At 38.0% G+C, this 26,692-nt stretch overlaps 1 long non-coding RNA gene and 1 pseudogene across 1 annotated transcript in view; one reads left to right on the forward strand and one right to left on the reverse strand.

The window, feature by feature from the left end:
* Positions 1 to 26,692, reverse strand: part of LOC143691277 (uncharacterized) — a 152,634-nt gene that overhangs the window by 33,940 nt on the left and 92,002 nt on the right. The window contains exon 5 of the long non-coding RNA XR_013179436.1: positions 11,461 to 11,596. This is a non-coding gene — a long non-coding RNA (uncharacterized LOC143691277). The remainder of the gene's footprint in view (positions 1 to 11,460; positions 11,597 to 26,692) is intronic.
* Positions 20,560 to 21,132, forward strand: LOC143689701 (peroxiredoxin-1 pseudogene; annotated as a pseudogene).

Consider the following 26,692-nt stretch of genomic DNA (forward strand, 5'->3'; position numbering starts at 1 on the left):
ACCCTAAATCTGCATTTTTACTGGAACAACCCGAGATTCTGATGCTAGTGGTCTCTGAAGCACTCTCTGGAAATATAGGATCAGAGTCATTCTTTTCAGTCTGGTACATTCAAACTAAGAGAAAGAAAGGACAGCTACAGGGAAAGAGATTTAGGATAACCATTAAGAAGGACCCTGTAAATAAATTGCCCTCAGAGGAAGTGCTCCTTCTGCCACGAGGGGATCCCAGCACACTTTCATGGTCTCTTTGAGAGGATGTTGTAGGTAAGCATCACCTATTCAGTTCCTTCTAATCCTGAGTGCCTTTGGGGAAAATATCATTAAGTAGTAAATAAATATTGCGGAAGCACTCATTTATTAACTGATCACCCCTCTCTGGTCACGTCACTGGCCTTTCAAGACCATCTACCTCTGTTTCTCCTCTTTACCTCTGGAGAGTCAGCAGGAAGAGTGAGGGGGTTGAAAGTAGAGAGGAATATGAATGAAGAAAATAGACAAGGAGAGCCAGGAGGAGCAGTAAGGAATCCCAACCGAGAATTCAGGAAACTTGGCTTTAAGCTCTAGCTCCAGAAAATAGAGGTGTAAACTTGGATCTTAAATTACAAATCCAACTCTTGAGTTAAACACTAACTCTAAGTCACAATTTTGTATTATATATTATACATATATTTTTAAAATAAATAATAATTGAAAAAAAGGCTGTGCATGGACCAATGATGATGTCATGTCATCAACTAGAGATGACAGGGAACACTATCTGAATAGACTCACATGACTTTTATTTTTTTTAATTTCTTTATTTTTTTAAACATAACAACACATAAACACAAACATTCTTACCATGTGATCATTCCATTCTTGATAAATAAATAATAACTCACATTATCATCACACAGTTGTATATTCATCATCATGATCATTTCTTAGAACACTTGCATCAATTCAGAAAAAGAAATAAAAAGAAAAAAGGAAAAACTTCATACATACCATACCCCCTATTCCTCCCCCTCACTGATCACCAGCATTTCAATCTACTAAATTTATTTTAACATTTGTTCCTCCTATTATTTGTTTATTTTTAATCCATATATTTTACTCATTTGTTGATAAGGTAGATAAAAGGAGCATCAGACACAAGGTTTTCACAATCTTACAGTCACATTGCGAAAGCTATATCATTATACAATCATCTTCAAGAAACATGGCTACTGGAACACAGCTCCACATTTTCAAGCAGTTCCCTCCACCCTCTCCATTACACCTTAACTAAAAAGGTGATCTCTATATAATGCATAAGAATAACCTGGACAACCTCTCGACTCTGTTTGGAATCTCTCAGCCATGACACTTTATTTTGTCTCATTTCACTCTTTCCTATTTTGGTCTAGAAGGTTTTCACAATCCCTTGATCCTGAGTTCCAGCTCATTCTAGGATTTCTGTCTCACATTGCCAGGAAGGTCCACATCCCTAGGAGTCATATCCACACATAGAGACGGGGAGGGCAGTGAGTTTGCTTGTCATGTTAGCTGAGAGAGAGGCCACACTGAGCAACAAAAGAGGTTCTCTGGGGGTGACTCTTAGGCCTAATTTTAAGTAGCTTAGGCTATCCTTTGTGGGGATAAATTTCTTATGAACAAACCCCAAGACTGAGGGCTCAGCCTATTGCTTTGGTTGTCCCCACTGCTTGTGAGAATATCAGGAACTCTCCACTTAGGGAAATTGAATTTTTCCCCTTTCTTGCCATTCCCCCAAGGGAACTTTGCAAATACTTTTTTTTTTTTTTAATTCACTGTTCAAATCACTCTGGGATTTATCAGGGCATCACTCTGGACAAACCTACAAAATCTCATGCCCTACTCAATGTTCCATGTACTTATGGTGTTCAATTAAGCTGTCCACAGAAGTTATATTAAGAAATGCACAAGTCAAAATATAAATTTTGTACCAAATATACATTTTTTGCTTTAGTCTGACACATAAGTTAAAGTTTTAAAATATGAATTACCATCTATTTTCAATACCCTGCAGTATTGATATCCCTTTGTTCTTCCTCACGCAAAAACATTTTTAAATTTGTACATTTAGTCACTGTCATTATACACTCTAGGCATTCGTGGATTATACCATCTCCGTTTTTATTGTCTATCTTTAATTCTGGTTTCATTTATGGCCTCAGGCCTCCTCCCTCTATCATTCTCACATTCAGCTTCATTCAGTGTTCTAACATTTAGTTTTGTGCTATCCATTTGTGGATAGTAGTATTGTACTATCCATTTCTAAATTTTTACAGTAAGTCCTGTTGCACAATCTGTATCCTTTCAGCTCCAATTACCCAATATCTACCCTATTTCTATCTACTGATGGTCTCTGTTCTTAACTGAAATTCTCCAAGTTCATACATTAATGTTAGTTCATATCAGTGAGACCATACATTTTTGTTTCTGGCTAATCTCACTCAGTATAATGTCCTTAAGGTCCATTCATATTGTTGCATACATCATAACTTTATTCTGTCTTACAGCTGCATAATATTCCATCGTATGTATATACCACAGCTTGTTTAGCTACTCTTCTGTTGATGGACCTTTTGGCTGTTTCCATCTCTTGGCAATTGTAAATAATGTTGCTATAAACATTGGTGTGCAAATGTTCATTTGTGTCCTTGCCCTCATGTCCCCTGAGTAGATACCTAGCAATGGTGTTGCCAGATCATAAGGCAATTCTATACTTGACTTCCTGAGAAACTGCCAAACTGCCTTCCACGGTGGTTGTACCATTTGACATTCCCACCAACAGTGGAAAATGTTCCACTTTCTCCACATCCTCTCCAGCGCTTGTCATTTTCTATTTTATTGATAGTGGCCGTTCTAGTGGGTATGAGATGATATCTCATTATGGTTTTGATTTGCATTTCCCTAATAGCCAGGGCAGCTGAGGATCTTTTCATGTGCCTTTTGACCATTTGTATTTCTTCTTCTGAGAAATGTCTGTTCATGTCTTTTGCCCATTTGCAATTGGGTTCTCTGTCTTTTTGTTGTTGAGTTCAACAATCTCTTTATATATTATGGATACTAGACCTTTATCTGATACATTGTTTCCAAATATTTCCTCCAATTGTGTAGGCTGTCTTTTTATTTTCTTGATGAAGTTCTTTGATGCACAAAAGTGTTTAATTTTGAGGAGTTCCCATTTATTTATTTATTTCGTCAATGTTCGTGCTTTGGGTGTAAGGTCTAGGAAATTGCCTCTTATTATAAGATTTATAAGATATTTCCCTACATTTTCTTCCAAAAGTTTTACGGTCTTAGATCTAATGTTTAGGTATTTGATCCATTTTGAGTTAATTTTTGTATATAGTTTGAAATATGGATGCTCTTTCATTCTTTTGCTTGTGAATATCCAGTTCTCTAGGCACCATTTATTGAAGAGACTGTTCTGTTCCAGGTAAGTTGGTTTCACTGCCTTATCAAAGATCAATTGTCCATACATCAGAGGGTCTATATCTGAACACTCTATTTGATTCCACTGGTGAGCATATCTATCTTTATGCTAGTACCATGCTGTTTTGTCCACTGTAGCTTCATAATATGCCTTAATGTCAGGTAGCTTAAGACCTCTGACTTCATTTTTCTTTCTCAGGAATTTTTAGCTATTCGGGGCACCCTGCCTTTCCAGATAAATTTGGTTATGGGTTTTTCTATTTTTGAAAAGTAAGTTTTTGGGATTTTAATTGGTATTGCATTGAATCTGTAAATCAATTTAGGTAGAATTGACATCTTAACTGTCTTCAAATCCATGAACACAGTATGACCTTCCTTTATTTAGGTCCTCTAATTTCTTTTGACAACTTTTTGTGGTTTTCTTTGTATAGGTTTTTTGTATCTTTAGTTGAATTTATTCTTAAATATTTTATTCTTTGGTTACAATTGTAATGGAATTTTTTTCTTGATTTCTCCTTCAGATTGTTCATTATTAGTGTATAGAAACATTATAGATTTTTGAGTGTTGATCTTGTAACCTGCTACTTTGCTGTACTCATTTCTTAGCTCTAGTAGTTTTTCTGTGGATTCTGCATGGTTTTCGACATATAGTATCATATCATCTGCAAACAGTGAGAGTTTTACTTCTTCTTTTCCAATTTTGATACCTTGTATTTCTTTTTCTTGTGTAATTGCTCTGTCTAGAACTTCCAACACAATGTTGAATAACAGTGGTGATAGTGGACAACCTTGTCTTGCTCCTGATCTTAGGGGGAAAGTTTTCAGATTAACCCACTAAGGATGATGTTAGCTGTGGGTTTTTCATATATTCCCTTTATCATGTTGAGGAAGTTCCCTTCTACCTCTATCTTTTGAGAAGTTTTCAACAAGAAAGGATGTTGAATTTTGTCAAATGTCTTTTCTGCATCAATCGAGATGATCATGTGGTTTTACTGCTTTGATTTGTTGATATGGTGTATTAAATTAATTGATTTTCTAATGTTGAACCATCTTTGCATACCTGGGATGAGACCTACTTGGTTATGATGTATAATTCTTTTAATGTGCTGCTGGATTCGATTTACAAGAATTTTTTTGAGGATTTTTGTATCTATATTCATTAGAGAGATTGGGCTGTAGTTTTCTTTTCTTATAATGTCTTTATCTGGCTTTGGTATGAGGGTGATGTTGGCTTCATAGAATGAGTTTGGTAGACTTTCCTCCTCTTTTTTTGAAGAGTTTGAGCAGGATTGATACTAATTCTTTCTTGAATGTTTGGTAGAATTCACAATTGAAGTTTCTAGAAAGTTGTCCATTTCATCTAAATCATCTAGTTTATTAGCCTAAAATTGTTCATAGTATCCTTTCATTACCTCCTTTATTTCTACGGGGTCAGTGATTATGTCTCCCCTTCCATTTCTGATTTTATTTCTTTGCATCCTCTCTCTTCTTCTTTTTGTCAACCTTACTAAGGGTCCATCAATCGTATTGACTTTCCATAGAACCAACTTCCTTTTGCTGATTTTTTCAATTGTTTTCATGTTCTCAATTTCATTTACTTCTGTTCTAATCTTCATTACTTCTTTACTTTTGCTTGCTTTGGGGTTAGTTTGCTGTTCTTTCTCTAGTTCTTCCAAATGGACAGTTAATTCCTCAATTTTTGCTCTTTCTTCTTTTTTGATATAGGCATTTAGGGCAATAAATTTCCTTCTTAGCACTGCCTTTGCTGCATCCCATAAATTCTGATTTGTTGTGTTTTCATTTTCATTTGCCTTGAGATATTTACTGATTTCTCTTGTAATTTCTTCCTTGACCTACTGGTTGTTTAAGAGTGTGTTTTTGAGCCTCCACATATTTGTGAATTTTCTGGTATTCTGCCTATTATTGATTTCCAACTTCATTCCTTTATGATTTGAGAAAGTGTTTTGTATGATTTCAATCTTTTCAAATTTGTTGAGACGTGCTTTGTTACCCAGCATATGGTCTATCCTTGAGAATGATCTATGAGCATTTGAGAAAAATGTGTATCCTGTTGATGTGGGGTGTAATGTTCTATAAATGTCTGTTAAGTCCAGCTCATTTATTGTATTATTCAAATTCTCTGTTTCTTTATTGATCCTCTGTCTAGATGTTCTGTCCATTGATGAGAGTGGGGAACTGAAGTCTCTAACTATTGTGGTAGATGTGTCTATTTCTCTTTTCAGTGTTTGTCTCATGTATTTTGGAGCATTCTGGCTCAGGGCATAAATATTTATGATTGTTATGTCTTCTTATTGAATTGTTCCTTTTATTACTGCATAGTGTCCCTCTTTGACTCTTTGAATTGTTTTACACGAAGTTTAATTTGTTGGATATTAGTGCAGCTACTCCTGCTCTTTTCTGATTGTTCTTTGCATGAAACATCTTTTCCCAACATTTCATTTTCAACCTATGTTCATCCTTGTGTCTAAGATGCATTTCCTGTAGACAGCATGTAGATGGGTCCTGTTTTTTAATCCATTCTGCCAATCTTGTGCTTTTTGATTGGGGAGTTTAATCAATTAACATTTGGTGTTATTACTGTATTAACAGTGCTTTCTTCTACCATTTTGCCTTTTGGATTTTATATGTCATATCTAATTTTTCTTCTTTTTACCTTCACTCATAATCTTCATTTCTACACTCTTCTCCATGCCTCTCTCTCCTGTCTTTTCCTATCTGTCTCTAGTGCTCCCTTCAGTGTTTCTTGCAGAGCCGGTCTCTTGGTCACAAATTCTCTCAGTGATTTTTGTCTGAAAATGTTTTAATTTTCCCCTCATTTTCGAAGGACAATTTTGCTGGATACAGAATTCCTGGTTGGCAGTTTTTCTCTTTTAGTAACCTAAATATATCATCCCACTGTCTTCTTGCCTTCATGGTTTCTGCTGAGAAATCTATGCATAGTCTTATTGGGCTTCCCTTGTATGTGATGGATTGATTTTCTCTTGCTACTTTCAAGATTCTCTCTTTCTCTTTGACATTTACATTCTGATATTAGTAAGTGACTTGGAGTACGTCTATTTGGATCTATTCTTTTTGGGGTATGCTGCCCTTCTTGGATCTGTAATTTTAAGTCTTTCAAGAGAGTTGGGAAATTTTCAGTGATAATCTTCTGTTAGTTTTTCTCCTACCTTTTCCTTCTCTTCTCCTCTGGGACACCCAGAACATGTATATTTGTACACTTCATGTTGCCATTCAATTCCCTGAGCCCCTGCTCACCTTTTTCCATTCTTTTCCCTACATTATCTTTCACTTGTCAGATTAAAGATGTCCCACCCTCCAGTTCACTAATCCTATCTCCTGCCTCTTGAAATCTAACATTGTAGGTTTCCATTGTTTTTTTCATCTCTTGTACTGTGCCTTTCATTCTCATAAGTTCTGTGATTTGTTTTTTCAGACTTTCAATTTCTTCTTTTTGTTCTTTCCTTGTCTTCTTTTTATCCTCCTTCAATTCATTGATTTGATTTTTGATTAGGTTTTCCATGTCTGTTCAAACATTCTGAATTAATTATTTCAACTCCTGTATCTCATTTGAATTGTTGGTTTGTTTCTTTGACTCAACCATATCTTCAATTTTCCTAGTATGGTTTGTTATTTTTTTGTTGGTATCTAGGCATTTAATTTCCTTAATTAGTTTATTCTGGAGATGGTTTTCACTTTTTTTACCTAGGATTTTCTTGCTGGATGACTTTGTTGTCTATCTGTTCTTTGACATTCAGTTCAGCTTATTTTAGACCTCTAGCTTAGGTTTTGTTTAAAAGATCAGAATTTTTCAGTTCTTGTTTTTTTGTTTCTTGCCCTGCCTGTATGGTACCTTCCCTCCCCTCTTAAGAGGGTTTATTTAAGTAATATCGACCCCCTGCCAGATTTTCCGAGACAAAACTGGCCTTCTTTCAGGAGGAAAGAGTCACCTGTGTCAGTTTTCCCTGAGGATGAGACCCAGCAGTTTGAAAGGCTTTCCTATGAAGCCTCTGGACTCTTTATTTTTCCTATGCTGACCAGTATGTAGTGCTTTTCTGCCTATGGGTCCCAGCAGTATAAGGTGATGTGGTACCTTTAACTTCAGCACACTCTCCCTGCTTGGGGCTTGGTTGAGACAGAGAAGAGGTTGTAGGTTGGCTTTAATTGCTTCATTTTCTCAGACCCTGGGGTCTGAATTCCTTGAGGGAGGGATTTCACCTGAGTTAGGCCCCACCCCTCTTCTGGGGAAGGCACAGGCACCAGGCAAACACTTAAACAAGCTTAATTCTGCCTATGGCTGGGACAGTTGGAGCCTGAGAAGCCCTGCAGCTGTATCTGAAGAGTGTCAAGGCTTCTTGACACTCAGAAAAATGAGAAAGAAAAATCCTTTTCAGAGTAGGACCCTCATTCCTTGGGTTTGTCAATCAAGAGCTTAAGTTGGTATGTTGCTTTGTGTATCTCCAGGTTCTATGTGCCCCCTCCTTTCCTTCAGGGCCCAGACCCCTTCAAGTATATCTGCTATCTGATCAAATAAAAACCTCTGTTTTTTTTTTCTTTTTTCTTTTTCTGCCAGCCCTGCCCCTTCTGCACTGGGCAAAACCCAGCAACCTCAGCTCTTACTCAGGGTGTAGCTGAGTTGGGGGCCTATTTTTAGTAGTCAGAATTTGTTAATTAATTCCACAATTGGATCTTGGTTGTGCTCAGCCCCTGTTGCTGGTAAAATTTCTTTCCTTTTCCCTCTGGGAAGTAGCCTGTTGGGAAGGGGTGCGATCTCCACAGCTTGGGGAACTCATAGTTCTGGGTTGGCTTGCAGCCGGTCCAGTTATCCAGGCTGGGGTACACTGTGTGTCTGGTCACTGATGTGGCCCTGGAAGTTGTTCTGTACTGTTCCTGGCTATTTAGTAGCTGTTCTGGAGGACAAACTAAATCCCACACCTCACTGAGCTGCCATCTTGGCCCCTTCTCCCAATGAAAAGTCAGTTTCTATTTTAAAAACCTCAAAACAAACAAAAGATACTGAATCCAGGTACTTCTTAGATACCTTAGAGAAAGGTGCCTAGCCTCTCTGACTCAGTGTTGCCATCTGTTAAAGGGCAATAATTGCAGTTTCAATTTAATGGCATGTTGTGAGTTAATATGTGTGGTTCATAATGAACTTCCAAAGTATTAGCTATTATTGACATTATCTTTTGTTTGTTTGTCCTAATCCTACTTATTTAGTTGGTCTCCCACCTAAATTGTAATCTTTTATGAGGTTGAGATTTGTTTGATATCTTTACCCTAGTCTTTTCCATTGTCCTCACATAATGTCTAGTAGATGCTTAATAAATACTTTGCCTTTGTTTAGGAAGGTTTTGGATGCTAAAATATCCATCTTACTTTAGTTTCTTGTTGACATATCAAATATAAATATATTGAAGATATATTTCCAATTTAAATAAAACTTGATGGTCATTTATTTCTTCTACATAGTCTTCTGGAAATAGTGGCTAGTGCAGGATGACTCAGCATCCCGGTTAGCTCTGCAGACCAAGGCTCAATTGGGAAAGTGGTGCTTCCAAGTGCTTCTGTTGGATGGATGTTAAAGTCCTCCCTAAGACTAGAATTTAGACTTTTATTGAAAAGTTATTATACTAACCACCAATTAATGGATAAATGAGCTTCACACCATCAGTCTGTTATTATTTTATTATTGTCACATTTTATTTCTGAAGGGAGAGAATGAGTTTGGAAGTTGTAGGTCTTCAAATTAGAAAAGACTGACAGACAAACTCTAATCTTCATATTTCCAGTAGAGACTTAAAAGAAATTGACATAATACACCTCACGAATGGATGCTATCAACCTATTTTATGCATCATTTTTAATACAAGGAGATTATGCATTTCTTTTTTTCCCCTACTATATAAATACTTCATATGTTCAAATGTTTATAAACCATATTGTCTTTTATTAAAAATATTTTTATTGATATATCTCCACACACATACAGTCCAACCATATTATACAATCAATGGCTCACAATATCATTACATAGTTGTGTATTCTTCACCATGATCACTTTTGAGCATTTGCATTACTCCAGAACAAGAAATAAAAAGAAACAAAAAAGAGCTGATTATCCCATACCCCTTGCCCCCCTGTCATTGACCAATAGTATTTCAATATACCCAATTTTCACTCTTATTTGTATTATTTATTTATTTTTATCCTTTTTTTTTTTTTTACTCATCCATCCATACCTGGATAAAAACAGCATGAGACACAAGGTTTTCACAATCACACAATCACGTTGTAAAAGCGATATAGTTTTACAGTTCTCTTCAAGAATCAAGGCTACTGGTACACAGTTCAACAGTTTCAGGTACTTCCCTCTAGCCACTCCAATACACCAAAAACTAAAAAATGGTATCTATATAATGCTTAAGAATAACCTCCAGGATAACCTCTCAACTCTGTTTTAAATCTCTCAGCCACTGAGTTTTTATTTCATTTCATTTCCCTCTTCCCCCTTTTAGTCAAGAAGGCTTTCTCATTCACATGATGCCAGGTCCTGGCTCATCCCTGGGAGTCAGGTCCCACTTTCCCAGAGAGATTTATATCCCTGGAAGTCATGTACCACATAGGGGACAGGCAGTGAGTTCACCTGCCAAGATGGCTTGGAGAGAGAGGTCACATCTGAGCAACAAAAGAGGTCCTCTGGGGGTGACTCTTAGGCATAATTACCAATAGGCTTAACTTATCTTTTGCAGGAATAAGCTTCATAGGGGTGTGCCCCAAGATTGAGGGCTTAGCCTATTGAATTTGTTGTCCCCACTGCTTGCAAGAATATCAGGTATTCCCCAGATGGGGAAGTTGACTATTTTCTCTTTTCTTCTCAGTTCCCCAAGGGGACTTTGCAAATATTTGTTTATTGTCTGCCCAAATTACTTTGGGATATGTCAGGACATCACCCTAATCTGTATAAACCAAGAAAATCTCGTGTACCATTCAAGATTCCATGTAATTATGGTATTCAAATAAACTGACCATGCAAGTTAAATTAGATAATGTGCTACCCAAAATATAAATTTTGCACCAACATTATTTTAAAGTGTTTGAATTCTTGATGTATACTGTAAGAATGATTCCATCCTGACCAAAAGAGGGAAAAGCACTGCAACTATTAAAGTATCAGTGGCAGAGAGAATTCAAATAGAGTTGAGAGGCTACTCTGGAGGTTGCTTTCATGCAAGCTTCAGTTAAACATGCTACCTATCATAACTTGCCAAACCCCAACCAGGACCATTCCAGCCAAACCAAAAGAACACCTAGGGCAATATATAAGATTCCATAAGGGTTCCATGCACTAGAGTAACTTTCCAGAAACCAACAACCTCCAGAAGGGTCCCTGGACCAGATAAGTCCTGAAACCTAGAGGGCCCAGTCTCTCCAGAACATGTGATAGTTCCATCTCCCTACCCGTATTAGTGACAGACCCTTCCAACATGAAAAAGTTGGTACTAACACCCCTAAAGAGAGCAATGGAAAGTTGAAAGGTGATGGTGGAGTTATACAGAGAAGACAGGATTTAACTAATGAATATGAATGCTGAATCATTAAATTGATATCTCTTTTAGTCCCCAGTATGTTAGAGCAACTAGAAGTAAAAACCTAGAATTGTGGTATTGTAACCCACGTCAATCTCTGAAATACGTTTCACAACTAATTGTGGTGCTGTGCTTTGAAATTTGTTGTTATCTTTGTATATATGTTATTGTTCACAAGAAAAGAAAGAAAAAAGTCAATTGTGATGATAATTCTTGCTGTATCTTTAGCTCTCTTTTAACTCTAATAGTCTATAATTTTAGGAATACCATGCATTACCTGTCTATATAACTGGGAGGTATATGACATGATTGTATTAGTTTATCCATCAAATATTTTCTGAATTCCCACAAGCAATAAGTTAGGTACTGAGGATGCAGAAGTAAACAGGAACTTAAAACTGATGTTACTTACATTATTTCTTGTGTAGAATGTGAATTGTAAAGTTGTCAGCATAGTCATGTATAGTCAGTCCCCAGTGAGTAGCTATTAGGTAGACGGTCCTCAACTCCAGGCCTGGAAATGTTGATAACTCAGAAGATTGCCATTGCTGGAGGGGCAGAAGAGTGTTGTAGTTAAGAACACTGGTTTTGGATTCAGACAGTAGCAGTGATGAGAACCTTGTGTGCTTATCATTTGCAGAGAACTGCTCAAGGTCCTTACATGCATATGCTTATTTAATCATTACGATATCCACCCTTTACAAATCAGATTACTGAGGATGAATGACACAGGTAGGAAGTGGACAGCCAGGATGAGAAGCTAAATTATGTGGCTCCAGAGCCAGTCATGCTGTTAACCACTACCCTGGCTGTTGGTGTCGAAAAATGGGGAGTGCAATTTCACTATCCTTACTACAATTAAATGCATAGAAGATTCTGAATAGTAGAGAAAAGCAAGTGAACTCTCTTGGGCCTAGACCTCAGGGTTCAAGAACCCACCAGGTAGTGAGTTCCCTGGGATTACTTTTTGCTTCCTATTTTTTCCAGCCTTGGTGATGGAGAAGTTCACAAATGGAAGCACCAAATGGGCACAAACAACAAAGCTAGAAAACAAACAAAAACCTGGAGAAGGTTGGTCTGTCTGGCCTAGGGACAGGGAGGAGAACCATCATACATGGTTAGTGGGAATGTAAAATGGTACAATCATATTGGAAAATGGTGAATGTTTTCTTAACAAGCTAAACAAAAACTAAAACATGACACAGAAATTCCATGCCTAGGTGTTCACCCAAGAGAAATGAAAGCTTGTGTTTGCCAGACTTGTACACTAATAATCATAGCACCCTTATTCATATTAGCTGAAAAGAGAAAATAATCCTATTGTCCATTAGCAATGAAAGTAATAACAAAATCTAGTATATGCATGCAATGGAAGAGCATCTCCTTCCTGTTGGCTTATGGTTATCTATATAGTCTCTCTCTAATTATGTCCCCCTTTTCCAGTTTCAGTTGGAAAATTGTGAAGATATTCATGGGGAGCCTGTAATAGGCAAGAGGGGTAGGACTCTTCTGGGTCTGTGCCAAGCAGAACACCTGAATGAGTCATGTTGTGAGTACCCTTTATAGGTTGAGACCCACTAGACATGGTCCCAGAAGCTCTGTGCCTCAGAGTCCACATTTTAAGAACAGAGACAGCGATAGTTCTTTTGTTGACTGATGTACCTCAGCCATTTAGAATGAAGACACATAGTTATATGTTATATGAATTTTGGTATATGAAGGAATGAGTGACAATTGTGACTTGAGCATGTATATAACTTACATTAATACTTGTTTGTAAATATTAATCCTTAACTAATATTTCTTAATACATTCATTACTTCTAGTATGCAATTGTCCAGAAGATGTGTAGAATTTTTCAGACACACAGAATAATAGAGAAACCTGGGCCCCACCCTGAAGATAGTGAATAAGCCAGTGGTGAGGCCCTCATCTAACCATTGTTGCTTTAGGCTTTATATACCCTGGCAGGTTGTGCTATCCCACTGGCATTTGGCTAAGGGTGATCTCCAGAATGAAGTCAAAACTCCATTTTAAATCTTTTAGCCATAGTAACTCTATTTTGTTTTTTTACACTGGGGTTCCAAACTTCTCATTTTTCTTGACTCATGTCATGGTCAGGTTCATGTGTCAACTTGGCCAAGTGGTGGTACCTGTTTGTCTGGTTGGGCAAGTGCTGGCCTGTCTGTTGTAATGAGGACATTTCATAGAATTAGATCATGATCATATTAGCTGCATCCATAGCTGATTCCATTTGTAGTCAGCCAAGGAGAGTGTCTTCTTTAATGAATGATACTTAATCTAATCACTGGAAGCCTTTTAAGGAGGATTCAGATGAGACAGGTTCTCTTCCTGCTTCAGCTGGCAAGCCTCTCCTGCAGAGTTCATCTAGCCCCTCCATCGGAATCATCAGCTTCACAGCCTGTCCTACAGATTTTGGACTCTACGTTCCCACAGTTATGTGAGACACTTTATAAATTTTATATTTACAAATACTTCCTGTTGATTCTGTTTCTCCAGAGAACACTAACTAATACAACTCACTATCTGAGCAAATGCTTCATTTGTGAGATACTAGTATATTATCTCTTTTTCATATTTTGGACATGCAGTGTTATCATTTTGAAGTGATTTCTGAAGAAGGGAAAACATTAAATTTTTTTTCTTTTGTCTCTACTATTATCTTGATTTTTCTAAAAATTCCCTAAGCAAAATGCACCTGTTTGGTGTAAAGCACAAAACCACCTTGAAAAACAAGGCAAGTATTCAGTAAAATATTTTTTTGTGAGTTTGATTTCATTTCTAGTCACATACTTTCCTCAGTATGTATTGTAAGTGGCATAGTTTCCTTTTGGAAAGTGAATTAATATAATTTTATTCATAATGTAAGGAGGGCCCAAAAATGTTAGGACAATTAGTGGTTTGAACTTTAATACTGTTTTGTTGAAAGTGTAAGAAATGAAAAATATTTTATATCACTACTTGTGACTATTTGATGCAGGGTTAAGCAAGAAGTGATTATCTAGGTAACATCTGAAGATTGGGTTGGGATGAAGAGGAGGGCAGGCTCGCCAGTTCTCAGGTGTTTAAATGAAAACATATGGAGACAAATCTGCAAATAGCCATCACCTCTTCAGGAACTACCATGTGATTAGCAGCTGTGGGAGCACCAGGTTTTCCCTGGTCAGGTTCAGTAGGTCCTGGGTTCTATGGAAAGATAGACACAGACTCAGCGGATTGTTGGGAAATGAAAAGAGGGTGCTCTGAGGACAATGTGTGTTGCTGACACATGCCCACAATATATCACTGCTGGGTGCCGGGGTTGAGGAGCCTGTGCCCTGCCGCCACCAGGTTGCCTCTCCCTTCAGCTTCAACCCCTTTCTCAAGGACAGCGGACAGTTCCTGCTGGATGTCCTTATAGCACAGGTGGTGTTCTACACAGCACAAGAGTTTATAAAAATATCAAATGGCCCAGAGAGGCTCCCATTCAAAACATTCCCAGTGGATAGTTCTCCTCTGCTCTGCCTTGTGATAAGGCATGCCTATAAGTCCAACCTCCCACTTTGAGAGACATTGCTGAGTCATGGTAAATAGAGAAATTCTATTCCATGTTAAACAGGAAAACCACAAATGGCTTGTACTTCCTTTGAATTGCACAGGCTGTCTGTTTTGTTACCACTGGTGGGAAAGAAGCTCAACGAAGGTGGGTTATTATTTTTAAAATAAATTTTTCTTGAAGCTTTCACAATGTTCCTGAGGCTGGTAACCTGATTCTAGGATGCCTAATCCCTTCTAGGAGAGGGGCCACAGAAACTCATGAACCCATGTGTTTTTAGGGTTTATCATTTGGGTGTTTGCATTGTGCATGGAAACCAGAAAAGGGAAAGGAAAATAATAGACAGTCCTGGAAGAAGCAAACATTACGGTGACTATGTCATGAGGAACTGAGACAGAGTCTACAGATTGATATTACATAATTGCCAGACACTAACTACTAAATATCCACTCTCCTCTGTCACCTCCACCCCCCATCCCCCACCCCCAGCTGGACAGCGGTAGAGCTTCAGTAAAGGCTACTGATTAAGGAGAGCAGATGGAAAACTGTTCGTTTGTGAGTACATATGTGTAAGCATGCTGAGTTTATATAGAGCAAACTCTTCCTTGAGCAAAAATATTTACTTGTATTATCATTACCTTCAACAAATATTTTAAACTGAAAGTCTTCTTAGAGCCTCCAATTCAGAGTATATCTTGATCCTCCAAAGGGGTACTTGACAGCCTCCTCCTACAGCTCATTTTTCTCCCAGTGGCATCTCAGTTAACTCTAACACCAAGTCGTCTCCAGGAAACATGCTTGTTCTTAGGGACACTTGGGCCACAGGGGATATTCACATGAGGAAACACTTGCATGGAATTGAAAATTTCCCTCCTTTGTATTGTAAATGTACATTGTTAGAGCTTGAAGGATGCCGGCACTCATCTTAATTCCTATACTAAACCAAAGAAAAATGGAGAGCCTGGAGCCTTACAGCTAGTTCTAAAGTTCCAGAGATGGCCCCAGGGCTCATGCCTGGGACTTTATCACCCCTAAATCAGGTCCTTTCTACTACACAGAGGTAGTGGGATTGTATTCACTTGGGGACATGTGTAGAGCAAAGATGTGTGCTCTGTGTATATTTTAGCTGATATGGAGTAAAAGCATTTCATTCTCTAACTTTATTAAATTGCACCCATGACTCAAAACAGCCTAATCATAAAAAGGAACAAATGCCAGATTTTTTTTTATTAATTAAAAAAAAATTAACTAACTCAACATTTAGAAATCATTCCATTCTACATATGCAATCAGTAATTCTTAATATCATCACATAGATGTATGATCATCATTTCTTAGTACATTTGCATTGATTTAGAAAAAGAAATAGCAAGACAAGAGAAAAAGAAATAAAATGATAATATAGAGAAAAAATAAAAATACAAAATACAAAAAATATATAAAAAAAAGAACAAACAAACAAAAAAAAAACTATAGCTCAGATGCAGCTTCATTCAGTGTTTTAACATAATTACATTGCAATTAGGTAGTATTGTGCTGTCCATTTTTGAGTTTTTGTATCTAGTCCTGTTGCACAGTCTGTATCCCTTCAGCTCCAATTACCCATTATCTTACCCTGTTTCTAACTCCTGATGGTCTCTGTTACCAATGACATATTCCAAGTTTATTCTCCAATGTCGGTTCACATCAGTGGGACCATACACTATTTGTCCTTTAGTTTTTGGCTAGTCTCACTCAGCATAATGTTCTCTAGGTCCATCCATGTTATTACATGCTTCATAAGTTTATTCTGTCTTAAAGCTGCATAATATTCCATTGTATGTATATACCACAGTTTGTTTAGCCACTTGTCTGTTGATGGACATTTTGGCTGTTTCCATCTCTTTGCAATTGTAAATAATGCTGCTATAAACATTGGTGTGCAAATGTCCGTTTGTGTCTTTGCCCTTAAGTCCTTTGAGTAGATACCTAGCAATGGTATTGTTGGGTCGTATGGCAATTCTATATTCAGTTTTTTGAGGAACCGCCAAACTGCCTTCCACAGTGGTTGTACCATTTGACATTCCCACCAACAGTGGATAAGTGTGCCTCTTTCTCCGCATCCTCTCCAGCACTTGTCATTTTTTGTTTTGTTGATAATGGCCATTCTGGTGGGTGTGAGATGATATCTCATTGTGGTTTTGATTTGCATTTCTGTAATGGCCTGGGACATTGAGCATCTCTTCATGTGCCTTTTGGCCATTTGTATTTCTTCTTCTGAGAGGTGTCTGTTCAAGTCTTTCTCCCATTTTGTAATTGGATTGGCTGTCTTTTTGTTGTTGAGTTGAACCATCTCTTTATAAATTCTGGATACTAGACCTTTATCTGATATGTCGTTTCCAAATATTGTCTCCCATTGTGTAGGCTGTCTTTCTACTTTCTTGATGAAGTTCTTTGATGCACAAAAGTGTTTAATTTTGAGGAGCTCCCATTTATTTATTTATTTATTTCTTCAGTGCTCTTGCTTTAGGTTTAAGGTCCATAAAACCGCCTCCAATTGTAAGATTCATAAGATATCTCCCTACATTTTCCTCTAACTGTTTTATGGTCTTAGACCTAATGTTTAGATCTTTGATCCATTTTGAGTTAGCTTTTGTATAGGGTGTGAGATACGGGTCCCCTTTCATTCTTTTGCATATGGATATCCAGTTCTCTAGGCACCATTTATTGAAGACTGTTCTGTCCCAGGTGAATTGGCTTGACTGCCTTATCAAAGATCAAATGTCCATAGATGAGAGGGTCTATATTTGAGCACTCTGTTCGATTCCCTTGGTCGATATATCTATCTTTATGCCAATACCATGCTGTTTTGACCACTGTGACTTCATAATGTGCCTTAAAGTCTGGCAGCGTGAGACCTCCAGCTTCGTTTTTTTCCTCAAGATACTTTTAGCAATTCGGGGCACCCTGCCCTTCCAGATAAATTTGCTTATTGGTTTTTCTATTTCCAAAAAATAAGTTGTTGGGATTTTGATTGGTATTGCATTGAATCTGTAAATCAATTTAGGTAGAATTGACATCTTAACTATATTTAGTCTTCCAATCCATGAACACGGTATGCCCTTCCATCTATTTAGGTCTTCTGTGATTTCTCTTAACAGTTTTTTGTAGTTTTCTTTGTATAGGTCTTTTGTCTCTTTAGTTAAATTTATTCCTAAGTATTTTATTCTTTTAGCTGCAATTGTAAATGGAATTCGTTTCTTGATTCCCCCTCAGCTTGTTCATTGCTAGTGTATAGAAACACTACCGATTTTTGAATGTTGATCTTGTAGCCTGCTACTTTGCTGTACTCATTTATTAGCTCTAGTAGTTTTGTTGTGGATTTTTCCCGGTTTTTGACGTATAGTCTCATATCGTCTGCAAACAGTGATAGTTTTACCTCTTCCTTTCCAATTTTGATGCCTTGTATTTCTTTTTCTTGTCTAATTGCTCTGGCTAGAACCTCAAATGCCAGATTTAAAGCTTTAATCTATAGAAGTGTTAGGATGATGTCTCCTAAACCTTTGCTTCAAGTAATATTAGTTCAGAGAGATGCTAGTTATTTTTCTAAGAAAAAGATGCATCTGAATTCAAAAGAAGTGGGGAAATCTAACTTACTTCCCCTTCCCACTTCTTTTGTAAGAAGGCAAATGAGCACTAGATCTTTAAAGTCTCAGTGATATACTCACAGTACACAAGAAACCTGTTTTGTGATAAAACAAACTACTCCTTTATTCATTGCAAGCAAATTTTTCTCAGTGCATTTTTTAACTCATCACCACTCAATGATTTCCCATGCGTTTGATAAAAAGTCATCCAATTAAGTAAAATTTTGTATAGTTCTCCCTTACCCTGATTCTCTGCCTTTTTCAATTACCCCAATTCTCTGCCTTTTTCAGTTATAGATGAAAAGGAAGAGCCAGTGTAGGTAGTTTGCCTGTTTCTAGGAATTTGTCCATTGCTCTGTGTCATTTATCATGACTCTAATCTTTGTTATTTCCTTCCTTCTGCTCCTTTTGGTTTTAGGTTTTTCTAGTTTTTTCAATCTGCTATCTTTGATGTTAGGTCTCCGATTTATGATTTTTCTTCTTTTTCAATGTAAGCGTTTAGAGCTATACATTTCCCTCTGAGACTATCTTTGCTCTATCCCATGAGTATTGATATGTTGTGTTCTCATTTTCATTTGCCTAAAGATATTTTCTAATGTTTCTTGTGATTTCTTATTTGAATATGTCTGGCCTGAACTTTTATATGTTCTTGGGAGAGAGATTAGAAGATTTAATCAGCAAAGAAGAAATTAGAACAATGTTCCCTGAAAATAATAGGGCATGTCAGGATTCTATTTGCCTCCTTTTTTCTTACTTCTTTATTCTTCTGATGGGAAATTGAATCTTTGAGTTCTGAATTTCCTATTTCCTGCTTCATCTTAACCTAAGCAAGTTCTTCACTTTTGAGATACTGGCACCAACTCTCTTTTAAATATTTTGGAAATGCAGTGCTTCCATTTTGGACAGATTTCTGAAGAATAAAGGAAAAATATTAAAGCTCTTGTTTTCTCTGCCTGCTCTATGAACTTGGTTTTTGTAAACAGTCCCCATAGCAAATACCGAGAGATTTCTGTTTGGTGTCCAAAACTAATTCAACATTTAAATGCAATGCAAGTAATCAGAGAAATAGTTTACGGTGAGTTTGATTTTATTTTGAATAAAGTATTTCACTTCATATGTTTTCTAATTAGCATAGGCATCCAGTTTTGGAAATTGAAATAATATAAATGTATTCATAATGTAAGAAGGGCCCCAAAGGTTAAGAACAAAGGGAGTTTCAACTTTGATACCATTTGGTAGACAGTGTAAGAACTCAAAAATATTTCAAATCAATCCCAGGAGATGGTAAGAATTTATGTAACATCTAAAGCTTGGTTTGGAATGAAGAGGAGGACATGATCCATGGTGATATTTAAATGTCAACATCAGGAGACAAATGTGCAAATAACTGTCATCTCTTCAGGGACTATTGTGAAATTAGCCACAGTCTGAACATCAGGTTTTTCTGGTCAGGTTCAGTAGTTCCCGGGGATCTGTGAAGAGTTGGACATGGACTCCACAGATTGAAATGAACACAGGGTCCTCTGAGGAAAATGTGTGCTGCTGCTACATGCCCATTATGTGCCACTGCCATGTGTTAACGTGTGTGGAACCCATGCTCTGCCTCCCTTTTTGGCCAACAGCTCCTTTGTCGAGGACAGATGTGGACAATTTTTACTGTGTGCCCTCCTTGTGGCTCAAGTGGTGTTCTACACAGCACAAGGTTATGTTTTTTAAAATATTAAAGTGGTCCAGAGAGGCTCCTGTTCAAAACATTCCCAGAAGGATATTTCTCCTATGCTCCACCCTGCATTATTGTATGTTTATTTGTCCAAGCATAATGATCTAAAAAGGTCTCTAGAGTAGTTACATGCAACTTCCCTCTTTCAAAAACATTGCTGAGTCACCATAAACAGAAGATTTCTTTGCTATGTTATACTGCTAAAACCACAAAACTGGGTTACCTTTGCTTTTTCTGAGTTGCACATGTTCTTTCTTTTGTTACCACCTGCTTGGAAAGAAGCTCAGGAAATGATGGTTATTACTTTTTAAATCAGACTATTTCTTGAGACTCTCTTTTGGTGGTTCGCAGGAGGATTGATTCCACATTGGAGTGGGGCCACTGGCCAAAGATCTCATGGTATACTTACATTTTTAAGGCTTATCTTAAGGGTGTGTGCATTTGGCATACAGCTTGGCAGAGTTAAGAGATTTAGTAAGGGCTACTGGTTAAGGAAATCAGACAGAAAATTGTTCATGAGTACATATGTGTGAGCTTATTAAGAGTCGTATGGAAGACTTCTTCTTGGAGGTTCTCCGTAACTTTTGTCGGGTAGTTGCTGATAGCAAGATGCCTTTGGGAACTGTCAAAACTGGGTACCCTGTCCCCAACTTCAAAGCCACAGCTGTCATGCCAGATGGTCAGTTCAAAGATATCAGCCTCTCTAACTATAAAGGGAAATGTGTTTTTCTTTTCTCCTCTTGACTTTTACCTTTGCATACCCCACAGAGATCACTGCTTTCAGTGATAGGGCACAAGAAATTTAAGAAACTCAACTGTCAAGTGATTGGTGCTTATGTTGATTCTCACTTCTGTCATCTGGCATGGGTCAATACATCTAAGAAACAAGGAAGGCTGGGACCTATTCTCTTGGTATCTGACCCGAAGCACACCACTGCTTAGGATTATGGGGTCTTAAAGGCAGATGAAGGCATCTCATTCAGGGACCTCTTCATCATTGATGATGAAGGGATCCTTTGGCAAATCTGTAAATGACCTCCCTATTGGTCACTCTGTGGAGGAGACTCTGAGACTAGTCCAGGCCTTCCAGTTCACAGATAAGCATGGAGAAGTGTGCCCGGCTACAATACTATCAAACCTGACATCCAGAAGAGCAAAGAATATTTCTCCAAGCAAAAGTGAGTGCTGTACCATTTTAGTGCTAGGTTGCAGTGGGCAGCATTATAACAAAACCCCTTTCTACTTTCTTCATACTTAAAACACAAGGCCTTAACCTCAGCTGAGACATGGTATGAGACAGGACAGGCCTTTCCTGCAGGGATTGTGGAGAGACCAGCCTTTCTTTCCCTAGTGTGAATGGTTCGAGCTGTGCTGTGAGGCAGGCTAGCTGATGAGGACCATGTACTGGTAGTAGGGCATCAGGCTATTGATCTTCTGATTAAACTTGAATTAATGAAAAGAAAAAAAGAGTTGTATGGAAAAAACCCTTTCCTTGGGTGAACATCTTTTAAACTGGAAGTCTTCTAGGAGCCAACAGTTCAGAGTATATCTTCATCCTCCAGGAGAGTTTTCAGACAAACTGTACTTACATCTCTTTTTTTATTTTATTTATTTATTTTTTTGCATGGGCAGGCACTAGGAATTCAACCCATGACTCCAGCATGGCAGGCGAGAACTCTGCCTGCTGAGCCACTGTGGCCCACCCACCTCACATTTTTCTCACAAGGGTATCTTAGTTAAATTTAACAACAATACTTCCTCTAGGAAACACACTTGATCTTAGGATCAGTTAGACCCCAGTGAGTATTATCTGGAGACAAAAAAAAATTTATCCCCAACTGTCCAATAGTTGGCCCATACATTCCAGGCAAGCTTCCCCATATGAAGGAATCAGTTATTTAGCAAAGAGGAGATTGTTAGACCTGACCAGGTATCCTTGGTGGTTGCTTGACCATTTTGCTCATGATGCCAGTTGTGTTATTCACCTCCTACTCACCTGGCTGGTAAGAGATGGGTCCCCATCCCAGGGTTATTGGGATGGCCAAACCCATGATACATAACACTGGACACTTGAGATGGGCAGCAGTCTGTTAGTCATGTATACTCACAGCCTGGGGAGCAGGACACTGCATCATGCAAGGTCATATGGACCTTGCACTTGGGAAAAGACTGTGGGAGTTGGGCTTTGTGATAACAGAGGGTGAAAGGAATCCTGGCTTCTGTGGGAGGATGGGATTGGCTTCTGTTCTAGTTTGCTACCTGCCAGAATGCAATATACCAGAAATGAAATGGCTTTTAAAAAGGGGTAATTTAATACATTGCTAGTTTACAGTTCTAAGGCTGAGAAAATGTCCCAATTAAAACAAGTCTATAGAAATATCCAATCAAAGGCATCCAGGGAAAGACACCTCGGTTCAAGGCCGATGAAGTTCAGGGTTTGTCTCTCTAGTGAGAAGGCACATGGCAAACACAGTCAGGGTTTCTTTCTCAGCTGGAAGGGCACATGGCAACCATGGCCTCATCTGCTAGCTTCTTCTCCTGACTTCCTGTTTCATGAAGCTCCCTGGGAGGCGTTTTCCTTCTTCATCTTCAAAGGTCGCTGGCTGGTGGACTCTGCTTCTCATGGCTATGTTGTTCTGCTCTCTCTGAATCTCCCTCATTCTTCAAAACGTTTCCCCTTTTATAGGATTCCAGTAAACTAATCAAGGCCCACCGGAATGGGTAGAGACATGCCCCAGCTTAACAACCACTCTTGATTAAATCACATCACCAGGGGGATGATCTAATTACCATTTCAAACATATAATACTGAATAAGGATTAGAAGAAACAACTGCCTTTACAAAATGGGATTAGGATTAAAACATGGCTTTTCTAGGGTACATACATCATTTCAAACCATCACAGTTTCTTTGAATAAATCCATGACGTAGCAGAAAACTCATTTCTTTATCACTTGGAATAATGACCTTCAGTACACTCTTTTATGAGAACAGGAAAAAAGTGGAATGGTTTCAAGTCTATTCACACTCCATGGAATGTCCCTTTAAGCACAGTCCCTCCTACCATATTGTTTATTAGAGGTCGAACACTGTTTTAGGGAGTTGTCTTTGCTTTAGGGTGTTGCCTTAGTGTTGTTCTTAAATCTGCTGGGTGAAGAGGAAAGAAAGCAGTCTTTGCTTATTCTGAAGAGTGAGAGGCAATGGATAACAAAAGTCATTGTTTGCCACTAAATGACGGTCACTTCATTCCTATTCTGGGATGTGGCATCTATGCACCTGCAGAGGTAACAGTAGAGGACTTGGGGTCCAGAGAGAAAATGAAAACAGTCTTAGGGTGGCTGGTGGCCTGACTGGATTGTTATAGAACTCAGTTCCTGAGTGACTCTGAGAGACACACTTGATTTTAGCTTCACCAGGCTAGAGCTATTCCATGGATGAAGTGAGGAGACAGTCTTTGGTAAGTGCTTTGGGGTCTCCTAGTGTAGTGACCTAGGGAGTATCCAGGGCTTGGATTTTCCTGCTGTCTCCATCTGTTTAGACAAAATGAACCTCAGCAGGCAGGACACTTGAAATTGAATGCAATGAGGAGCTTCTTTGTACAGTGTATAATTGAAGAAATGTTTCCTGCTACCAAGTTCTCTTGGCCAGAGAAATCTGGGTGATAAGAAGCCCTGGACTTGAAAATGTGTGCTAAAGATGGGAGGTAACTGCAGCTGGGAGATAAGGTAGCCCACCTAGCACCAGGCAGGAAATAGGGCACACTGAGTAGAACCCGCCCTGCCCTGCCATTTCTCTCTCTGCTAGAAAATTAGCCTGAGACTGAATATACCATCATTTTAGTGGAAATGCTATCTTACCAGAGCAAATGATATTTTACCATGGCAAGTCTTCAATTCTTGGTCCTTGCTAAAATGCTTTTGGCTTGAAGGAAATAGCTAGTTATTCCTTTCACCTCAGAGGGAGGAAAGGGGACAAGTCACCAGAAGGGAAGCATTAATATAGCAGACCACTATCCTTAGAAGTGTGTACTTAAAAGATTCACCATTGACTGGCATGTAGGAACAGGCATATGAGGTATTCACCATCCTTCTCATTTATACCATGGTTGACTTTGCTTGAAGTGTTTGTACAAACAATGAACTTAACGTTTCATACACATAGCTGCCTATGTGTATGAAAATGAACTTAAGGTCTTCCTTAAGGGAGACTGGAAATTTGTTCTGTGCTAGGCAGTATGACCTCGTAAGACCAGCCTCCTCTAAAAGGCTTGGACATTGAATCTGTACTGAGCTTGCCTGGAAAGCAATGTTTCTTGTATGCTGTCAAAATTTGATGCTACAGGAATCAAGTGTGTTCAATATGTCTCCACTGGAAGAGGATCTGTGGATGCTTGTGCTTATTCCTTTGTACACTATTACATGTACCTTTTCCATTGCTTTGTTTCCTTTCATGGAAATAAATCATGGCTATGAATCTAGCAATGTTCTTGGGCCTCTGAGTATTTGTAGCAAATCACTGAACCTGAGGGTAATATTGGGGACTTCTAATGCCATTGAATGATGATTCTAATTTCCTGGACAAAAGTGGTTTCTGGGATGCATAGCTTTCAATACTAAACCTGGAAAAGTCCCTAGCAAACTGGGACAATTTGCTTACCCTACATGGAGATCTAACATAAGGCATGTGTGAATGATTGATTCCAGTGAAGGCCACTGTTGGGGCATGGCCATATGTCAATAAAATGGATCTCCAATGCTTGATTTTGTTGCTCCTCTAGGTTCCTAAGCATGAAGCAGAGAAGGCCACCAAGATAGCTATTGATGCTGGGTATCATCATATTGATGCTGCCTATGTGTATGAAAATGAAGAGGAGGTTGGATGGGCCATTCGAAGCAAGATTGCAGATGACACTGTGAAGAGAGAAGACATGTTCTACACTTTAAAGGTGTGTGGACATGCATATGTTATGTGTACATGTGTGTGTGCACCTTTGTGAAATGTGATTACATGTAGAAATGAGATGATATGATTGGCCGAGTAGCTGTTTTCTGAATTGTTATTATTTGCACAACTTTAACATATGTATTATGGGTTTCCAATTATTGCTATGTGTACATTTTGTGACCATTTGAAAGTGTAATCACTCTATTTTTCTGAGCCACAGTCTAAAACAATGTGATTTGGCATGGAGTAAACCATCAAATAGCATTGTGATCACCTTATGTTTCTCCTTATCATCTTTACAACATTGTCAAATTTCCTAACATTTTGAATCTCAATTCTCACCTCTGTCAATAAGAGAGAGCAATGTTACAGCACTATTTGAGTATTAAAAAAGATAGAGGTAGGGGGTGTGATGGTAGTTCAATGGTACAATTTTCACCTGCCATATGGGAGACCTTGGTTCGATTCTCTACCCGTGCACTTCCCAAACAAACAAACAAACAAACCAACAAAAACAAACAAACAAAAAATTCAACAAATGGTGCTGAGATAATGGGATATGTACATGGAAAAAGAATGAACTGTGACCCTGCCATATAGCATACAAAAAATAAGATAGAGGTGTAGTTTTTTGAGTTGTGGCAGCACATATCATCATGTGCAAATCAATTTTTGACTTCAGTTATGAATCCCAGAGCAATATTAAATATTCATTCACAGGGTTTTATGAGGATGAAACTATGAATATTTCCAGAACATGCATGGTAAATGCTCTCAAATTTAATTCAAATGATGCACATTAGTATTGTTTGAAAATGATTTTTTACCTATGTAGTCTTTTCCATCCATTGCTCAGGAGATACATGGAAAATGTCTTAAAAAATAGTGCAGTTTATTTGAATAGATCAGATCAAAAGGGAATCCTAGATGAAAGGAAACTTTTTCCCTGAGGAGACTGGGTGTACAAGTAGTAGAAATCTGCATAAATATTGGCTGCAGTACACTAATCCAGGAATGAAAATTAAAGCCCTTGAAAAATGCATGTAGGGAACACTTTTGTCTGGTACTTTAAAGAAACTCTCCAGCATGGCTATTATTCGGTATTCTCCACATATTGTATATGCTGGATTTCCCAAACTTGAATCTGTGTTTATTTGTCAAGGTTTCCACCTTTTTATGCACTTTTGGTCATTTTACTCTATTGCTTTTCAACAATTTCTATATCATTCTTACGTTGTAAACATCTACAAAATTTAAAGGATGTTAGTAAAGGAATAAGTTTCTGAATTAAATGCAAATATTAGTTCTTTCTATTCCTACTGATTAGAATCTAAGCTCACTGATGACCCAAGTTTAAACTTGAATTCAATAATGGTAGCAAATAAGTCTCAGTTGTGAGTTTGCTAAACTATCCTCACTTCATCAGATCTCTCCTCTATTTGTCCACAAAATCAGCTAAAATATTAAGCAATACTTCTTTTGACCTCTGCAGCTTTGGATCACTTTTCTTCGATCAGATTTCCTCTAGCAGCATGACTTTCTTCTGGTATAGATGATTGACTTATGCCTTTTTTTAGGATCATGTAGGCATTATGAAATGAGGGGAAACCCTACATGATAACTGTACTTTTTTATTGGAAAATACTTATATCTCTAATTCCCTACTCCATGCCTCCAAATGATCAGCATTCAACAAACTCAAAACCTGTGCCTCAAAAATGTTAGGAAATAACTCTAACCAGATCCAAGACACAGGCCTGATTATGGCTGCTGAGTCTCTTGGGGAACTTCACAGAC

This window comes from Tamandua tetradactyla, chromosome 7 (genome assembly GCF_023851605.1).
Source record: "Tamandua tetradactyla isolate mTamTet1 chromosome 7, mTamTet1.pri, whole genome shotgun sequence".
In the NCBI taxonomy this organism is placed as follows: domain Eukaryota; kingdom Metazoa; phylum Chordata; class Mammalia; order Pilosa; family Myrmecophagidae; genus Tamandua; species Tamandua tetradactyla.